This window comes from Rousettus aegyptiacus, unplaced genomic scaffold (genome assembly GCF_014176215.1).
Source record: "Rousettus aegyptiacus isolate mRouAeg1 unplaced genomic scaffold, mRouAeg1.p scaffold_m13_p_7, whole genome shotgun sequence".
Classification (NCBI taxonomy): Eukaryota; Metazoa; Chordata; class Mammalia; order Chiroptera; family Pteropodidae; genus Rousettus; species Rousettus aegyptiacus.
Window position 1 is genome coordinate 68,686,681 of NW_023416310.1, and position 17,056 is coordinate 68,703,736.

The 17,056-nt window shown below is 44.3% G+C and overlaps 1 protein-coding gene across 9 annotated transcripts in view; it reads right to left on the minus strand.

Annotated features, from left to right (window-relative positions):
* Nucleotides 1-17,056, minus strand: part of CRACDL (CRACD like) — a 99,978-nt gene that overhangs the window by 49,102 nt on the left and 33,820 nt on the right. For 2 of the 9 annotated variants that reach the window (XM_036224459.1, XM_016143046.2), the window contains exon 2: nucleotides 2,429-2,620. The exons of 5 other annotated variants lie outside the window; for them this stretch is intronic. The gene's annotated coding sequence lies outside the window, so the exon portion shown is untranslated. Of the gene's footprint in view, nucleotides 1-2,428; nucleotides 15,832-17,056 lie in introns of those variants that run through there. 2 more of the 9 variants (XM_036224460.1, XM_036224458.1) reach the window with 2 other exon arrangements.

Consider the following 17,056-nt stretch of genomic DNA (forward strand, 5'->3'; position numbering starts at 1 on the left):
ATCAATAATCAAAGAGGAATATGCCAGATATATAACATCATAAGAAAACAGCTTTGTGGGGCAGAATATTCAGATATACTAGCTGACTGAAATACTTATTAAACTTATAATAACCAAGGTCAACGGGTATTAGTATCCTGACTTTGAGATTTTTAAATGCCAACTCATTTAGCCTCAGAGAGCTGTAGAAAGACCAGCAGTCACTTTCAGCTCACCTTTCCCCCAGCCAGCTTGAGGAGGTGACCTCATCTACACCAGGTCAGCTTTAGGGAAGACTAGGAAATAATTCTTTCCTTTGGTGTCCTTCCTCTTCCATTTCCCACATTCCTCCCTCCATCTTCTGTCCCTGCCAGGGTCCTGCCTCATCTTCTCCAGGGTCACTGTGCTCAACAACTTTCAGGACGGTGATGGCAATGACCCTCTCAGAGGTAGCTGTTAATCCATTAGGGAAATATAATAACTATAAACATATATGTAAATGCCCAGAATAGGTAAAACCTTTAGACACAGGAAGTAGATTAGATTTGCTTAAGGTTGGGGAGTGGGGTGCTGGGGGAAGGAGATAGAATCAGAAGTGACTGCTAATGGCCACAGTGTTCCTTTTGAGGGAGATAAAAATGCTCAAAAATTAGATTATGTTCATAGCTGCACAACTCTGTAAATACATTAAAACCTACTGACGATACACTTTAAACAGATAATTTTTTATAGTATGAAGTCATATGTCAATAAAGCTGCTGGGGAAAGAAAGTGTTACCAGAAAAAAAAAAAGGTGAAAAAAAGAAATTTTTTGAAAAGACATGCTACAATTTGTCTCCAGCAATCCCACACTAAAACAAGTATTAAAGGAAGAAGGGTATGATCTCAGACGGAAGCCTGGAGATGTGGGGTAGGAATGGAGAGCAGTGGGTGAATCTAAATGTGGACGAGATAAGTAGGCAGCCTGGACTTCAGCCAGAGGCTCTGTGCACAACTGGTGTGAATGTGTGTCTTGGCCCTGCTCTCCCCAGTGCCCCCCGCATGTCCCACCTTCCAACCCAGGGTTTTGTAGACGTTGTTCCTTTTGCCTGAACATGCTCTTTCCTGCCCTCATGCTGCACTTTCTTCTTATTAGGTCCAACTCATCCTTCAGACAGCAGCTTCAATGCCGCTTCCCTGAGAAGATGGACCTGCCCCATCAGAATGAACCAGGACCTCCCGTGATGCACTGCGAGAAACCCTGCCCCTTCTGTTCACAGCACTTACCAGTTTTAATCATCTTGATGTTTGCATGACTCTGACCTGGTTCCCTTTTATAGATTTAAGCCTGCTTACATTCTCTATACATTAAATCAATTTTTTTCCTTTTCTTGGGGAAAAAGCCAAAAATAAACTATGACTTAACTATTGTTCTCTAGTGAGTCACATCAGGATATGCTTGTACCTTTTCTCTTTTAGAAATAAATTTCACATTACTGAGGCAAATGGAATATGTAAGGTTTGCAAAGTTTTTGTGAGAAATCTGTGTGCAAAAATTGGGCCAGCTCCCTGCTTCAGGATAGATCTGATTTTCCTCAAGAGCAGAGTTCCTGACTGCTGCACCACCCCAAATTGGAGAGGTGTCGAGACCGAACCTCACCACAGCCAACTGCTTCTCTTTGTGCCAGAGGAACTCTGACCCTTTGGGGTGGACACCTTGATATGTCTTTTGAAAACCCTCTCTGTCCATCTGTCGGAAAGGACAGGGAAGAGAAAGGGATAGATCTACTGTGACAGATGGGAGAAAAGAAAGCAAAAAAATCTCATAAGCAAAGGGCTAAAACCAGAGAACTCAGATGCTGTCACCAGGGAGAGTAAACGGACTTAGTGGGTGGTCAGTTTTGGAGTTTCCTGGTGTCTTGTAATTTATTCTCTTATAAAAAACTAAAGATAGGCATGGCCTAGAGAGTGAGTCAGCCCCTGTCATGCTAAATATGTGAAATTTGAAGGCTAACTGCTCGAGGACAGGGAACCTAAATCAGCATAGTACTGCCACACAGTCGGTGCTCGATAAATACAACAGATCCTTATTTTGTTCCCTCATTTATTATGACATTGATGAAATGTCGTAGAAACTTAACTCATTTGTATTAATCAGCCTGTTGTAAAACAGGGTTCATTATACATCATTTCGCTTCAAGTTGCAGAGCCTATCAGCGATGTTAAGTGAGGACTTCCCATGTTGTTAAATGAACAGATACATGACCCAGAGTGACTTATAACACTTGCCAGATAAAAGATTCACTTCCTAGTAAAAGTGAGACAGCATCCACTACCCGATCACAGTTCCCAAGGCCACCTAGCACTGCTGTCTTGAGGACAGACTCCTTTCAAAATCTACAACTTAGCTAAACTATGTCACATTTCTTTAGTTTTTCTTGTCCTTTGTCCTCCTTCAGCCATCACTTACCCTATAACCACATGGAGCTGAAGTTCAACACTGAAGGACTATGGATCCAGGGGCTGACCCTGCTTCAGAAGCCTTGTTCCCACCTTCGGGCTTCCCTCTGGCCATGGGAAAACGCAAGGACAGTGGGGACATCCAGCGAGAGTCAGTGGGCCACAGTTCAGTGGGCTGTTTCTTCACAAAGCAGCAACAGAGCTTCATTCAAACAAATGCAGTCATCCATGAGACAAACAGCATAGTTTATAAGCACATGACAGTATCTGACATAAATTATAGCATTTTCTGAAGCTTATATAAAGTTGATTTCACAGTATTCAAAGTTCCTGTGAATGGGGAATTTGGGGAGTTACCCAGCTGGGGATGCAGACAGCTGCCCAGTGCAGTGCATGTGTGTATGCTCGCACACCAGAACCTGCATTCGCACAGGCAGCCTAAGTCTTCGTGAATATTCCTCAGTAAAACTCATGTCCTAGACTACGATGCACGTCTGCTTTCACAAGAGTTACCTGTTTTCACTCATTCAGAAGTGAATGTTTTAATATGAGATTTGAAAAACATTGGTTTAGACATTTCCAGATTATTAGAGTGAAAAAGAAAAAGAAATCCATTAAGGCTCACAAAACCATTATTTCAGAAATAGGTAAATGTAAGAGCTTCAGATTTCACAACCTTGATTTAGAAATTTTATTTGCATAATTCCTGGGAAAACATAAATTCATCCTAATGCTAGGGATATTTTGCCAAACGTGCTCTAACTTGGAGACTCTCAGTCTTGGAGTGAGAGCTGTACCTTGTGCTGATGGTGGCACACATACACAACAAATGGGACACCAAAGCCCAGGGCACAGGGAAGATTTACCAGGGCTGGTTTATTTTTAACTTCATGAGTTTATCGAGGTAATGAACTCCCTTTTTATGCATGTGTACCAAAAATAACAAGGCAAAGAAAGTTCTAGGACGTTCCATACACAAGGGGTGTTTCTGCAGCATGGCAGATGTAGAACTGAGATTTTTTTTTAAGTAGAAAGTCATGCTGCAAAGCCTATTAATAAGGAAGCATAACACCACCACTCTATTTTGCCCCAATCGAAATAGGCAGAACCAGACGATGAAGTTGAATAATTATCAATAAAAGTGTTTTTAATGCAATGATAACAATGGTAATGACTCCCACGCACAGGGCTTTACACAGTACAAAGGCCTGTGTCCACAAGGGGTCCCTAAGTTGTTGGGCTACTGTCCCTATGTAACAAAAGAAGAACATGTGGCTCAGGGGTGGGGGACGGTCTACCCCCGGTCTCCAAGCAACCTCCACACTGCCAGGATGTGTGTTGCCAAAGATGCACCATCAATTTCCCAAGGCCATCTGCCCTGCCCAAGTGATACGCAGATGTAACAGTCACCTGGATGGACAGAGGCCGCCAGACTGGGAACTTCCACTTGGTGCACGAGACATGCAATTTGTTTATTTATTCTGAACAAATGGATTTAGATCACACTGTAGCCCTACTTCCCTCCGTACTGTTGTGACAGAATCAAAATGCACTGAGAGCTAAATGCCTTCAAGGGATGAGGTCACCTGCAGCAGGGCGAGGTGGCAGTTCCACTCCCACAGTGAGGCTGTGAGTGAAAGGGCTGACCTCGAGGTACAAAAATAATTCTAATGACCTTTTAACTTTGACCTCTGCTCCCTTCCCTCCACAGGGCATAGACTGTGCCACATGGATCTGTTCCCAGGCCTGGGATGCTGAGAGTGAAGTCTCTCTTGTCCCAATTCTCTGCCCCTCTCCTTCTCCCTCCTCTCAATCCTCCTCCCCACCATCACCTCCACTCTCTGTTCCTCTCTCTCTTTCAATATATGCATATGTCACAAAGAAAATCATTAATTTGTTCCAGAATCACACAATTCAAGGAGATAAAATAACATCTGTAAGGAAAGAGGTCAGAAACATACTGGAACACAGGGCAATAAACTGAAAGTCTATTCTATGACCCAGGGATGGCGAGTGGCATGGGTTCCTCCCGTCCTCCCCATCACTGAGCAGTTATGGCCTCATGGCCTGAATGAGCACTTAGGTGAGTTGGAGAGGCTGTTTACATGGGTCAGGAATGAGCTCAACTACTTCAAAACCTTCCCTTTGCCGTGTGTTGGTCAGTTAACCTTCACAAGTGGTGCTATGGATTTGTCTTTTTCTTGTTAATATTCCAATGTGATGGTATAAAGAGCCCAATGGCCATTATGAGTTACCCTGATATTTAACCAATAAAACCAATTTAAAAAAAAAGCGGGGGGGGGGGGAAGCAGTTGTAAATCACGCTGCCACAGCAAGTGTGTTTCAAGGTCTTTCCAGCTGGGCATAACTCCGTGGAAACACTATAGTGAAACGCCAGGGCGGCTCTGCACAGGCTGTGGGCAGAAGTCACTCCACCTCGGGCCATTTGGAGCTGGTCACTTAGGAAATAAACCAGTGACTGCAGGGCTCCCTGGGCAAGTGCTAATGTATCCAGTGGTACCCTCTGCTCTGGTCTCGGGTCAGCATATTGTTGTCGCCAGCTGTCACCCCATCACCCCACTTTTGGAGGTGGCAGAGATGCTGGAATTTTCTATAAAGAAAGGCTCATCCTGTCTGCTCTTTAGTGCTGCTTTAATAGAGGTCACTGACTCAGACCCTCTTCTCATTAAGGCAATTAACTGTCCCTCAGGCACCTAGGAGGATATCAAGGTATCTTCCCCCAATTTTAGTCTGCTCCTGGGACTGGCTAGATGTCTTGTTCTTCGTCTTGACCCCTTACATGATGGGGCAAACACGGTTTGCGTAATCCGCATCTTCTGAGACCAAACCGCATAAGCGGGAACACCAGCAACAATGTTCCCCAGAGCGCCTCTCACTCTAAGCAGCTGCCTAACTTATGTGCGTCACCACCAGGGGCAGGCACGTCCCCCAGGCCACTCACAGCACAAGTCACAGGAGAGAAAGAGGTCTAGTCCTTCTGTTGGCAGGTGCAGACACAGAGGCAGAGACAGACTGGTCTGCTTGCACAGATTCATGGCCAGTTAGTGGCAAAGGCACAACTAGATGCCTGGCCTTCAAACTCCTAGTTCCCTTCTCTTCACACAAGACACAGTCCCACATGTGGCCCAGGACCAGTCAGTCATTCCTGGCTTTGCCATCTCAGGCACTGTGCTCCTCAGATGGTAACTGATATCTGTCAACTGCTGCTTACTGTGGTACCTCTATCTCTGACAGAGGGAAGAGGGGAAGGTCCCGGTTGGCAGGGAGAGGGCACGAGAGAACACAGCACTACTGGGAGAGCAGACCATGAGCCCAGCCTTCTCTCAGCTCTGTCCCTGGGCAGAGCTGTGCTCAAGGATAGTGTGCCCTGACACACAGAGACATAAAGGATTTGACACAGAGTATCGAGAATCACTGGGAAATGACACACTGCAAGAGACTAAAGAAATGGGCCATGACACTGAGGACAGAAACAAAGCAGTGCTACACAGAGCAAGTACCTGGATTTATGAAAAAACAAACATGACAGGCACCAGGCAGAATTACACACTCACCCTTAGTAGGCTTGTATTTTGGAGATCTGGTTACAGAGAGGCTGCAGTTGCTAGGGATCTGCCCTTGAGGGCACACAATTCAGTTTGTCACTACACAAATGTGGCCTGCCTGCCTTGGTCACCTCCCAGCCAGCTTGACCCTGGGTTAAGCTCGAGCCTACAAGCCAGCTTCCTGTACTTGAAAGCAAAAGCCAGGTATTCCAGTGATCTGCCTGACCCAGGAGAATATGCAGGTTTTGAGCCAGATTTGAAGATTTGAAGGAACTGTAAAATATTGAAAGCAAATTCTGGTCATGCTTGTTTGCCTTTGTTGTTGTTGTTGTTGTTTTAATTAAGTAAAAATACAGGCAATAGTATTTTAATGCCTTTACAGGTCTGAAATCACCTTGATAGTTCAGTAATTGAAAAGGTATTAACTTAGTTTTCATTTAAAGTTAACTTAAAAAGTTTATCTAGACAACTAGAACATATGCACTGCAGAATATAAGTCCACTGTTAAATTACTTTTCACGTGTTTCCCATTCTATTACAAGCTGGTAACATTCCTTACTGAATCTAGCTTCTACCTTGAGACTGAGTTTAGTAGGGGCCAGACTATGAGTTTATCCTGCTGAGAGCATGTAAATGGATGTTGATTTAAATAAATGTATTGGGAGTCTGGTTTTTAAAGTTATCACTAACCTCAGGCAGTTACTGCTTTTTCAGATGCTTCATTTTCATCACCACAAGGAGAGTTAAGGCAGAATGGCACACTTGCTACCACTCTCCCATCACTTGCCCTTGGCAGACATCAGTAACCAACCACAGCCTCATTCTCAAATTGCTCACCGCACAGTACTCCAGGCAGCTTCTGCCAGATGCTTGGAGCCACATTTAGCTGGAAGCCTGCTGACACTATTGGTAGAAACGGCAATAAATCTACAAAACTGGGTTTTAGCCTGGGCTCTACCACTAACCAGCTACTAACCGGCTGAGGGACTTGGGACAAATCACTTCCATCTCTGGGTCTCAGTCTCACCTCTGATGTGACTGGTTTGGACTCTGGTATCTAAGTTTATTATGTGATTTCTGAAAAACAAAGGTCTCTACAATTGGCACCAACTTCTTTTCCTGGAAAGAAGTTTTAGTTGGCCAACACATGAAAAAGACATGTTTGAGCTGAGAACAACATATATGGAAGATACATTTTCAAAGTCTAGCTCTAGATGCACTGCTTGTTTGCGAGCCAGAAAAAAGCAGCAGCAATGGTAATACTGTTGTAGAACCCCGCCGCCCCCCAGCCCCACCACATGCAGCCTCTCCTGATACACCTGCAGGAATGTTTGCCCTTTGCCTCATCCACACATATCAACCACTTCTACCTGCATACTGGCCCTGAGCAGTCTCTGAACTTGCTGGGCACCCTGCATCCCTCCTCTGAGCCCTGTCTACCCATCACGTTATTCTTAGAAATGAGTGAGCCTTGTCACCTATGCTTAGAAAATGCAAGGGCAGTGTTCATTAGGAAATGAGCCCATAATCACTTTTACTAAGATCATTTGCTTTATTGACTTTTTTTGGAACGTCTAAGGAAATAACTGTTCTCCGATGGGTGGTTTTATTTGCGCCATTTGGTAAGATTCTCTGACAAATTGCTCCTGTGTGATTCAGAAGTGGGGGCGGGCTGGTTTGACACAAATATCTTCCTATTTTGTAATTCGGAGACATCGCATTTAGAGAGTGAGGACATGGAGCAATATGAACATGCATTTGGCTGCTTATGTGAAGACACCTAAGATTCCAAGTTATTCCAGCCTCTCTGTACTTTAAAGATTTTAAAAAGCAGCAGGTCCCCACTTTCTTAAATAGCTCTGTGGAGGTAGGCATAACACATAGATGCCCACACTGTTTAGCACTTAATAACTTCCGTATTGGCTCGTGGGTCATAGCTGGCCTCCTCATTAGACTCTGAAATCTGAGAGCAGCAATGAATTCAACTACTACTGTATATCCCAGGGGGCCAAGTGTGCAGCAGGTGCTTACTAAATGCACAGTGATGAAAACAGCACAACATATAAACCATGTGCTCCTCCTGCTGGCCAGGGTCAGCTGTGGACACAGCACTGGGTACAGTTGACAGTCATTAAGGGGGCACCACATGAATTCCTTAGTTGACTGACATGCATGACAGTGATCAGAGGGAGGCAGGCTATGTTGTCCAGGCCAGATCCCATGAACAAAGGACACCGGGGGTCTCTCCAACTTTACCTTCTAGGAAGCCAAAGCATGATGGTGATGGCAGCTGACCACATGCCAGCAACTGCTATAACTATTTCATACCATTTACTCTTTAAATGTTAACCTAGTTGAATATGACAAGTGCTTCATCCAAGTCAGGCAACTCTGGGTTGTTAAGAAAGACACAGAGTCACCAAGTGGCAGTCAGCAACAGCAGGAGGCACAGGGTGGGGTGGAGATTGAGGTCTGAGGACTCCTAACATCTGTGAGACCGGGAGCCAGGGGACCCGTGTTCCTGCAGGAGTAAAAGGATTTCTCTGGCAGCAAGGTCAATGGGCACACAGCCAGGAGGCTGTCTTCCCAAGTTTCTCTCCAAAGGTAAGGGTGCTGCAGTGAGAAGCCACCAAGAAGGGTAGCACCGAGTGTGTGACAGACACTTTGTTATGCTAGGCTCTGGCCCCCAGCTCATGCTCTCTCACTGTACCTGTGTCAGGTGACTGTGTGGCCAAGTCTAATACCCCCACTCATGTTCAAAGGAGGAAGCCTCTGCCCTGCGGACTCTGCCCTGGGGGAGAAAAGCTCACTGAGCGCTCTGTTGAGTAGCTTGAGGTGCTGAAAGGTAGACTGACTGGAGAACCTGTGTCTCACCCTCAGGATGGCTGTCAGTGCTGTTCTGGGGATCCTAATGGCTTCGCAGCCAACACATCACATGGGACAGCCTTGGCACCTGCCTGAAACTGAATGCAGCTGTGTCTCGAGAGGCTGTGGCTTTGCCTACTACCCAAGGCAGCCGGTGGGGTGGAGTCCATGACAAACAGCCAGTGCTGGCACAGGCTGACATGCCCACCTGCCAGGGAATGTTTGGAGGTCTCATGGACAGAACACTAGGTCCCTTGCCACTCAAAGTGCAGTCTGAGGACCAGCTCCTCAGCATCACCTTGGAGCTGGTCAGAGGTGTAGACTCTCAGGCTCCATCCAGACCTTGGACTTAGAATTGCGCTGGAGTAGGGTCCTCAGGTGACTCTACCAACTGTCCAAGTTCAAGAAGAATTTCTTCTTTTCGATCAGTTGTTCTCTACCCTGGTTGCACGTCAGAATCACCTGGGGAGCTTTTAACACTCTGGATACTCAGGTCATGCTCAGCCCAATGGCTGGCAGTGGGACCCCAGGCGTTAGTATTTTCAAAGGCCTCCAGGTGATTTCGGAATGCACCAATTGTAGAGAACCACAGCTAGGGGCGTGTCAAGACCGCTGAGTGTGACTCTCATGTAGCTGAGCCCTCATCTGGGCCACCTGCAGGCACATACCCCATGTGAATTGATGTGGTGCTGTTGGGTCTCGAAGGATTGAGTCCAGAGAGGAAAGAAGCAAATGCTGCTGGGGGCTCTGTTTAGAGTCCTGGATTCAGCTGTTCCTGAAATTAGCACTCCATGACTTTCCAGTTACCTGAGCCACAAAGTCTGCCTCTGGTTTTTAAAATCCAAACAAATGGGCCTTACTTGCAAAAGAAAGGGTCCCAACTAACTCCCTGAGCACACAGAGGCTGGATGAGTGAAGTCACACCATTTGAACCTCTGGAGCTGCCTGGACACGCTTTGTTTGTTCCTATTTTTAGACCCACAGGACGAGGGGTTTGGTAAATGTTCAGGACAGCTGCGCCCAGGACAGACTGCAACAAAAAACATGGTAGGGATTAGTGAGGGAAGAGTGTGTTCACTGCAGTTTTACATGAGGCAGAAGCACAGCCCCCTGGTATCACAGTCACCACTGAACAGCTTGGTAACAAGCAAATTCCAGGTCTGGAGCCATTCCCTGCAGGTGCTTGGTGTGTCCCAATGGCCCTGATTCTTCTATCAGGTGGGAAATACCAGGGCAGAGGATGAGGGCAAGGCCTGAGAGTGAGACAGCCCAGGTAGAGCCAGGTAGTGGCAGTGAGATCCTTGTGTGGAAAGAGCTGCACGGAGAGCTTAGGAAAACCAGCCTCAGATGTGTCGCCTGGCATCCTGGGCCCCAGTGGGAGTGGAGGAGCAGAATGACCCAGTGCTTCAGGGATGGCCTAGGATGGGGCAGGTTCCAAACCCCCAGGGACCACAATAAGGGAAGACTGAACTCCAACCCAGAGCAATGGTAGAGAGGCAGGGAGGGGACAGATGGCACTGAGGGCCAGCAGCATCCCTCCCATCTAGATCCAAAGCGCCACAGTCCCCCTCCCTACGCCGAGGTGTAGCCCACTGGGTGCTGAGGGCTGGAAGGAACACCACAAAGGCTGAGGTTAGACGGGTGGTCAGGTACCGTTGGCGGCTCCCAGAGGAATGAAAACCAAGTTGTTTCTTAGGTGCCTACACTGGTGGCCTAACACCTGCTCCTGGCTCAGTGTCCCACTGGTCCCAGGCCACCTTGGAAAGAGCATGTTTGTATAACACTAACACAAGGCACGACCTGTGCCACCCACCAGAAGGGACAACATTCTACATCCAAATAGGAGGACACACCTGGGCCTGGGTAGAGCAGAAAGAGCTCCATGTCCTTCTCTGCACTGGAGTCCTGGTTGTGGTTTCCCAGAGGGGCCTCACCCATCACGGGGCCTGTCATGCAGGCAGCTGTGAAGGGCCAAATGAGATGACATAATGCATAAGGAAGGAGGGAGTGATGGCAGGGCTCATGGCTCACCGCTATTTTCGGCATCTCTGAGAACGCAGCACATAGGCGCGCACCCACACCACCTCCACACAAGGCCTGCTCTGGCTGTCCCTTCCCTAGCTCACTGAGATCTGGAACTAGTGCCACCCACAAGAGACCATGTGTGGCTGGGGAACAGCCTGTGCTAGGAGGTCAGGCAGCGAGCAGATCCACAGATGCCTGGTTCACCTGGAGACGCAGGCCAGCAGAGGGAGCGAGCAACCTGTGGGGTAGAAACTGGTGCTAAGGAGGCCCCAGGAACACACAGCAAACCTGCCCGTTCCTGCCAGGAACATCTGTCCCTTCCTGTCAGGATAAGCAGTACTGAGTTTGAGAAAGCCTAGATCAGCAGCAAATTACTGCACAGCCCATAGAGCCAGGAGGGGGACTTAGCACAGAGGGACAGGGCACAGCAGTGGACAGATGGAGCCCGTGACTGATCACAGCCTCTGTGCGCAGGTCTTCAGCAAAGAAACAGGCAGGAAGCAGGTGGGAAAAGAGTTGGATGGTCGAGCTGGACCTGAAGCCCACCCTCTTCCATGGTGACAGAAAGCCAGTCTGCCTGGCAACACCACGAGGCATCACTACTACCCGGCCCCAATTCCATGGAGAGAGGAAACCTGCAGGCACCTAAGAAACAGGAGGATGAATCTGGGCTTTCCAGAGAGTGGTGCCAGGCTCTGGGCCCCTTTCTTGAACCCAGGACAAGTGACCATTAAGTGGGCATCACCTCACAAGGACAGTGAGAGGCATTTGGCACAAAAAGCAGGAGTGTGGGGAGTATGTACGTGTCCATGGCAACCAGGCATCTGTCATGCAGGACTGTCAGAAGGAAGCTGGAGCCCAGTATAGAAACTGCAGCTTATGGAGGTGACACAATCAAGACAGGAACTAAAATCTGCTGCTGGGTCAATTCTGCACCATCAAAGTGGGCATAAGTGTGTGGCCCAGGTGATATGGCATCTTACCTCCGGACCTGACACCATTACCCTGTCTTATGGCCAGTTTAAAGGCTTATTCTTCAATTTTGTGCTCAGGAACTACTATACCAAGGGAAAATATTGCTGAGAAAAGTGACCCCATTTAAAAAAAATTATTGTAAAATACATAGCAACTGCATTTTCAAAGTTTCTTGCCAGTAATAAATAACAGCCAAGCACCATAGTGGTGTTCCTGGGAGAATGTTTACAATTTGGAATGAAGTAATTATCACAAAATGTGATTGTTTGGGTATAGTAAGAGGTTTAAAACATCAACACAGTAATGCTGCATAAGGAAGAATTGAAAACGCAGATGAAAATGTGGCCTTTAGAAGCTCAGGATTTCAGAGGTGGTAAAAACCGGAGCTCTCGCTTGGCAACCCACCATTTTCAAGCAATGGAACAGTGGCTGTCAGAGTCTGTCATTTGCTTGGGGACACAGTGAATTAGTGGCAAAACAACTTCCTTAACTAATAAAACATGATGATGCCAAACATACATTGGGATTCAAAACGCTTTTAATAATAAAACCAAAATCAAAAGTGACATCAGCAAAAACGGTGGCTAAGGACATCCCCCCACTCCCCACCCAAATCTCCCCTCTGTAAACACAATGAGAAAACTGGCAACAACAACAAAAACAGTTAGAGTTGACTTTGTCAGAACTCTGGACATTAACCAAAGGTGTGCACAGCACTCCATGGAGGTTAACTCAAGAGAAGTGGCTGAATCGCGGTAGGAACAGTGAGCTCTGTGACAACAGAAAACTGACAGAGTCATGATTACTGTGTATATCAGCAGCCCGGCAGCCACCAAAGGTTGGAGACTGGGCTGAAGCTTCTTCAAAGCACCCCTCCCAGAGAACTGCCATGATCTGACCTGTCCGGTGGTTCCCCAGAAACCCCAACAGTGAGTGAGAGTGAGGGAAGCCCACTTTGAACAGAGCCAGAGGTCACTTCGTATAAAGAGACCTTTCCTCCCACTGAGATGTTTATTGAAAACAATTAAAGGCAAATATTTAACTTCACTGAGGCAGGGGATGACAGCTGGGGCAAACAGCTGCTAAGTAAAATGCTCAGAAGGAAGAGCCCAATATATTACTGGGAATCTAGAAACACGTACACTCTGTAAAGACCCAAGGAGGCCCTACACTCTCACCTCCAACTGACCCCGAGGCTCTGTTCAAGTGAGAAGTGAGGGTCTTGATGGACCTGACAAATGCCCGGCCAAGTGTTAAAGGAGTATCCCCAACACACGGGGCCCCTCAGCACAAACAGAGAGGACTACTGGTTACAAATGTTTAAGAAAGTCTCTAGCCAATCATGAGCAGGTTACTAAGCTAATCAAACCAAGTCATCACAGGACACTTAGTTCACTAAAGTCAATAACAAACAACAACAAATGCTGGGAGTAGGACATGATCTAATATCCCAAGTTGCTACATTAGATATGTTTTAATGTTCAACAAAAAAAATTACAAGACAAAGAAACAAAAACCATGATCCATACACAGGAAGCCCAGATGTTGGACTTACTAGACAAGTTAAAGAGGAGCAATTGTTTTAAATATGTTCAAAGAAACCACGTATAAAGAAAAGTAGGAGAATGATGTCTCGCCAAATACAAAATATGAATAAAGAGAAGGAAATTATAAAAGAGAGCCAAATAGAAATTCTGGAGTTGAAAAGTACAATAACTGAAAAAAAAAACAAACTTAAATCACTAGAGGGGCTCAATAATGAATCTGAGCTAACAGAAGAAAGATTCAATGAACTTGAAGCATGTTAATTGAGATTAACCAGTCTGAGAAACAAAAACAAATACAATGAGGAGAGCCTCAAAGAACTGTAGGATACCCTTGAGCATAAATGCCCATATTCAGAGTCTCTAAAGGGGAGGAAAGAATTGTGCAGAAGGAATATCTGAAGAACTAACAGCTGTATACTTTCAAAATTTGAGGAAAGCATTAAGCAAGTCATCCAAGAAGCTCAATGAACTCCATGTAGGAGAAACTCAGAGATTCACACCTAGGCACATAATAATGAAATACTTGAAGTCAAAAACAAAGAGAAAGTCTTGAAAGCAAGAGAGAAGGGTCTGGATACCAACCAAGGAGCCTCAACAAGACAGACAGCCGATTTCTCATCAGCAGCCATGGAGACCGGGAGGCAGTGGAATGAACTGTTCAAAGTGCTGAAAGAAAGGCTGTGGATGAAGGCCACTAGATCCAGCAAAGCTATCCTTCAGCAACAAAAGAAGGGGAGCCACTGCTTAATAGGTGCAGACAGAGTTTACTTTTGGGGTGAAAATAATGTTTTGGACCTAGATAGAGGTGGTAGTTACACAACAGTGTGAATGTGCTAAAATGCCACAGAACTGTCCACTTAAAAAAAAGGTTAATTTTATGTTTATGAATTTCACCTTAATTTTTTTTAAATTAGGGGAAAATTAAGACAATTAAGACATTCCCAGGGGGTGGCTCCATAGTGTAGTGGTTAGCATGTCTGGTTTATACGCAGAAGTTCTTGGGTTTGTGCCCTAAGTGGAGCCACGGACCATACCTTGGGTGCACCAGGCCCCCTGAGTGTGCCGGGGGTGCCAGGTACATGCCATGAGGGCTTGGAGACACCCCTGCATTCAGAGATCCAGCTGTTAAGGGGAGATGGCAACATTGTAGCTCAGGGGTGGAAGTGGGGGGGGATTAAAACGGGGGGGGGGGGGAGACAGCCTTAGATAAACAAAAACTGAGAAAAACTGTCACTAGGAAATCTGCCCTACAAGATATACTAACGGGGACAAATGGGAACAAGACAATATCTCAGATACACACATGAAAAAATAGAGTCCCACTAAAGGTAATTGCATGGGTGAATATAAAAGACAGTATGAATGTATTATTGTTTGTAACTTTTTTCCTTCTAATTTAAAAAAGTTACATAAAGCAATAACTACAAATCTGTTTTGATGAGCACATAGCATATAAAGATCTAATTTGTGTGACAATAATAACACAGAAAAAGAGAGATCGAATGGAGTTATATGAGAGTAAAATTTTTAAGTTGGTATGAATACAAACTAGATTGGTGCAAATTAAGATGTAAATTACAATCCTCAAGGGGCAACTACTAAGAAAATAACTTTTTAAAAAAGGTAAAGAAATGACAAGGGAATTAAAATGGTACACTTGAAAACATCTATTGAACACAAAAGGAAGGCAGCAATGGAGAAAAAAGGAATAAAAAAAGGCATAAGACATACAGAAACCAAAGAACAAACTGGCAAATGTAAATCCTACCTTATTAGTAATTGCATTAAATGAAAATGCTTTAAACATCCCAAATAAAAGGCAGAGACTGACAGACCAGATTTTTTTAAATGTTCCAATGATTTTCTATCTACAAGAGTCAAGCTTTAAATTCAAAGACATGAATAGCTTGAAAGTAAAAGGGTGGAAAAAGTTATGCCATGCAAACAGCAATCAAAACAGAGCTGGTGTGGCTATACCAACATCAGGCAAAACAGAGCTCAAGATGAACATTACTAGAGACAAAGTGAGAAACTGCATAATGATAATAGGGTTGACCAGTCAAGATTTAACAATGATAGACATATATGCACCTAATAACAGAGCCCCAAAATACATGAATCAGAACCGACGGAATTGAAGGAAGAAATAAGGGAGTAATAGCTGAAGTCTCCAATGTCCCCCTTTAATAACTACAGAACAACTAGTTGAGAGGTCAAAAAGGAAACAGAAAACTTGGACAACATGATAAACTAACTAGACCTAACAGACGTCTATAGAATATTCATCAACATTTTTCTCAAGGGCACATGGAACATTCTCCATGGTAGAGCATTTGCTGGGCCATAAAACAGTCCCAGTACATTTTAAAAAATTAAAATCATACCAAGTATGTTCTCAAAACAAAATAGAGTTAAATTAGAAATCAACAGAAGGAAGTTTGGGAAATTCACAAATATGTGAAAATTAAATAACTTGCTTCTAAGTAACCAATGGGTCAAAGAAGAAATCACAGAAACATCAGAAAATACTTTGAGATTAATAAAAACAAAAACTTACAGAATGCAGCTAAAGCAGTGTGTACAAGGAGATTTATAGCTATAAATGCCTATGTTAAAGATCTCAAATGTTCCACCTTGAGAAATCAAAAAAACAGCAAACTAAACTGAAAGCAATTCAGAAGTTAAAAATAATGATAAAGATTAAAGAAGAAATTAACAAAATTGAGAATACAAAAACAATGGAGAAAATTAACAGAACCAAAAGTTGGTTCTTTGAAAAGTTCAACAAAAATGGAAAAAATGATGCAATTACTAAAATCAAGAGTGAAAGATCATTAGGAATGACCTTACATAAATAAGAACAATTGTAAAGGAATACTGTTGAATTAGGAATTTTGAAACCCTCCACAAAGGAAATCTCAGTACTAGATGGCTTCACTGGTGGATTCTATACTAAGACCACTGATATGTAGTTTCTTTGGGGGGTGGTGAAAATATTCTAGAATTAGATTGTGGTGATGGTTCACAACCTTATTTTGATATATGTGAATTATGTCTCAATTATATAAGATGTATGGAGAAAAGCAAAAGTCATCTAGCACAATTATAACAACGTAATTCCTGGATTTTTTTTTTCTTATTTGGTAAAGTTGAACATTATTTGAAAGGTTGTATGTGAATCATAAACCCTGTCCTTTTTTTTTCAGCCTAAAAGTAGGTGACTTTCTATTTCATGTCTTCCAAACCTTTTCTACACTGTGAAAACTTTCAATAAAGTTGAAAGACATGAGTGAGGCTAGGAGAAAATATGTACTATATATAAGAAAGAATATATATATATATGTATGTATATATATGTATGTGTATGTATATATATCCTTGATTTATATAGAGCTTTAATAAAGCAACACAAAAAATTCAAATAATTCAAGTGGGAGAAGAATATGTAAAAACAATTAAATCACATGACAGGAATAGCCAGTAAGCATATAAAAAAAGGTCGACCCCCGCTAATAACCAAATGTTAACATTAAAGTGCTGGAAAATTATTAAGGTAGATACTCTTTATCATTGGCAGAGTATGAGAACTGGGCTACTGGTAAGAGTTAAAAATGATACACCTTTTTGGACAGCCATTTGGCAGTTGCTACCAAAATCTTA